Raw genomic sequence first — 3,621 nt, 5'->3', positions numbered from 1 at the left:
CTAAAAGTACAGTCTATATTTATCACTTAATAAACACAGAAATAATTAAAAGGTGACCAGAGAAAAAGTTAACTACTTAAAAATTAAGATCCATATTTCTAGAGAGATCCAAGATGGCGGAGTAAATAAACACTGTGCCTGCATTCTTCCATGAGCACATTAAAATTACAACTAAATTATAGAACAGTCACCCTGGAAACCATCTGTAGTCTAGCCAAAGAGAAGTCCTATCACTAAAAATACAAAGAACAAGGCATGTTGAGATTGGTAGGAGGGGCGGAAACACGGAACGGGCCCCACACCTGTGCGTGGTGATTAAGAATCAGGAGAGAGATTTCCATTGCTTTGGTTATCCCTGGAGAAGGAGGGACCCCAGACCCCCGCACCAGGCTCCCCAGCCCAGGTGCTGAGAAGAGGAGCCCCCAAGACATCTGACTGTGAAAAGCAGTGGGGATTCTGACCATTTGGGGTGGGATGAAAGGCTGTGGGAAGCACAGACATCCTCGTAAACAGCCCAAGCAGAGACTCACTCACTCACAGGCACTTACCTTGGGCTCCTGCGGAGGGACGGTGACTCAGGGGGTGTCGAAGACATATGAGGGGCAGACTGAGGTGTGTGGCTTTGAGGAGAGGACTAGAGGATAGTCGGCATTTTACTGGAGAGGGGTCCGCCTTCCATGCAGCCAGCAGGTGGGTGCCATCTTTCCTGTGTTGAGCCCGCCCCCTCTGGCCAAATTTGAATCTGGCTGGCCCAGTGAGGTCTGCTGCTCTGCCCTGCTGACTCACTGGGACCCTGCCCCACCCAACTCTCAAACCACTTGGAGGCACTTTCTGCAGTGAGCAGTCAAACAAAACAAACTCATAGATATAGAAAACAATTTGATGGTTGCCAGATGAGAGAGGAGTTATGGGTGTGGTGAAAAAGGGGGAAAGGATTAAGAGGTACAAATTGGTTGTTACAAAGCTGTCATGGGGATGTAGGGTATAGCATAAGGACTATAGTCAATAATACAGTAATAACTATGTATGTGCTGGGTGGGTACTAGACTAATCGGGGGCATCACTTCTTAAGTTATATAAATGTCTAACCACTATGCTAGACACCTGAAATTAATATAAAATAATATTGAATGTCACCTATAATTGATAAATTTAAAAAGAGGGGAAATGAGGTAGGGGAATAAGAGATCCAAGCTCCCATGTACAAAACAAATAAATCATGGGGATGTAATGTACTGCATGGGGAATATAGTCAATAATATTGTGATAGCCTAGTACAGTGTCAGGTGGTTGCTGGATTTATGGTGATCACACCTTTAGATATATAAATGTTGAATAACTATGGTGTACCCCTGAAACTAATATAATATTGTATGTTAGCTATATTTTTAATAAAAATCTTTAAAAAAAGATTCATGCTTCTAAAACACCTTTAGATCAAAGAAGAAATTAAAACTGAAAGTTTTTAGAAATCATGGAAAGATGAACTTCCATATCTTTTATTTATTTAACTAATGAACATTTACTGAGTACCTGCAATGGTAAAGAAATCACTTTGCTAGGCATGTAGGATGAATTCCCTCACCCTCAAAGCTTAAAAACCTCTCTTATTAGAAAGCTTGACATTTTAACTTTGGTAGATGTGAGGGTGGGTAGGACAGAGATTTTGGTTAATGCCAGAATTATTTCTGAATATCCTGTAACCTACAACAATAACTTATTGTTTCTGATACTGATGCAGCTATGTGGTAAGACACACCCAGAATTTCTTAACATATGCGTTCTCCCTTTCAAGATCTTAATTTTGAAGTTGTTTTATATTTATTGACCAATGAAACTTTTGGAAGCTCAGAAATCTCAGTAAGCAAAGACCAGGAAATATTCTGCAAATCTCCATTCATACTGGATCGGAATTAGGACAATGACTTCCCTGTGATCTCTATCTCTCCCCCACTACCTTGTAATTGTAATTTATTACTATTAAATGACAAAACAATTAACAAATTTTACAGCATTCTCCAATGACTTCAGGGGACAGGCATACCGAGCTAAGTGGGAAGAGTAGGTATGAAAACGTAGGACACGGTGCTGCCTATGGAGAGCTCCAGTGTTCAACATTGGCCTAAAAAAGAATTTAACTGTAAGGTTTTGTAACACTATGCAGCCAAATGCATACATCTGCAGGCTGAATTTGGCCCAAGCACAACTAATTTATAATAGCTGGTCATGTTTCTAATCAAGAACCCAGCATTGTTGATCATTTAGTAATTAAAACTTTCTTCATTCTCAATAACTGTTTCAACAATCACAGTTAAGAGTTATTGTGTCCCCTTCCATGTGTTCTGTTACCCCAAGCCTAATTGTTTAGACAGCTACATCAAATACTGAAGATGCTAAAAAGGACTATAGAACTTCTTTCTCTCACTGCCTTCTGAAAAACTTATCTATAAATTACATGAACTGAAATCGCTCTGCCTGCCCTGTGAAACCTCAGGTCTTGTAGCCTGTAGTGCAGGGGTGTCCAAACTTTTTTCAACGTTTTTCACCAAGGGCCATATGCAGTAAAATACACAAACAGCCGGGCCACTCACTGGAGGTGAAGTACGTATTGCCTCACCTGGTTTATTTAAGTAAACTAAATATATTTTTGGAATTTGCAGCGGGCCAATAAAAAATGGATTGCAGGCCGCAGTTGGCCCGTGGGCTGCAGTCTGGACACCCCTGCTCTAGTGGATCTGATAAAGATTACTGGGAAGCTGAGAAAAGCCAACAAGCATATGTCATATGTAACTCCTCTGAAACTACACATAAACACTTCATGTTTTGATCCCATTGTAAAGTAGTTATTTCTTTTAAAATGTGTCCTACTACAAGTTTCGATAAAAGATTCTCCACAATAAATGTAGAGAAGATTTGGTATTGCACGATTTTAGTGAGCAAAGTAGAAGTAAGACACGTTTCCACAGATAACAATATGGCTTCTCTTGATTTTATAACCCTGTGATATTCACCCTATGATTTTTAGCTCCAGAATCAGTAGTCAGATCTCAGTGACCTAGCCAATGTGTTTTGTATTGGTGCTCATGAGGGTTAAAAGTTTTAATAATATTGCTTGTGGCTATGTCTATGACTAGGCTATAATTTGAAATCTGTATGACATCATTAGCAATCAAATAAAATCGCTCTGAAACAAAATTCATCTTTGGAAAGACTTTTTAAAAATCTGGCTACAGTGTTGAGATACTGGCATACGTTTTTCTGTAAGTTTATTGGCAATTTGTATATATTTGTAAAATGTCTATTCATGCCTTTACAAGAGTCTTGTTTTTAATCAGTTTTAAAACAATAATGGTAATTTTGCTCATGACTTTTTAAAAAAGCAAGCCATATGGAAATATGTAAGATTTTAAAAGCCTCCTCTCCTTCCTCTAACCTGTTCTTACTCTACATATTTCTATGCAGAAATTCCCTATGCAGATACAAAAATATATATGTGTATATTTTCAGTAAATATAAACAGACATGAGTTCTGCAACTTGTTCTTTATCTTATCAATATGTTTTGAGAGTTTTTCCCAAGTGAAACCCCAGAATTTACTTGACCCTTAATCTATTAATGAAC

This window comes from Rhinolophus ferrumequinum, chromosome 2 (assembly GCF_004115265.2).
Source record: "Rhinolophus ferrumequinum isolate MPI-CBG mRhiFer1 chromosome 2, mRhiFer1_v1.p, whole genome shotgun sequence".
In the NCBI taxonomy this organism is placed as follows: Eukaryota; Metazoa; Chordata; class Mammalia; order Chiroptera; family Rhinolophidae; genus Rhinolophus; species Rhinolophus ferrumequinum.
This window is presented reverse-complemented; position numbering follows the sequence as displayed.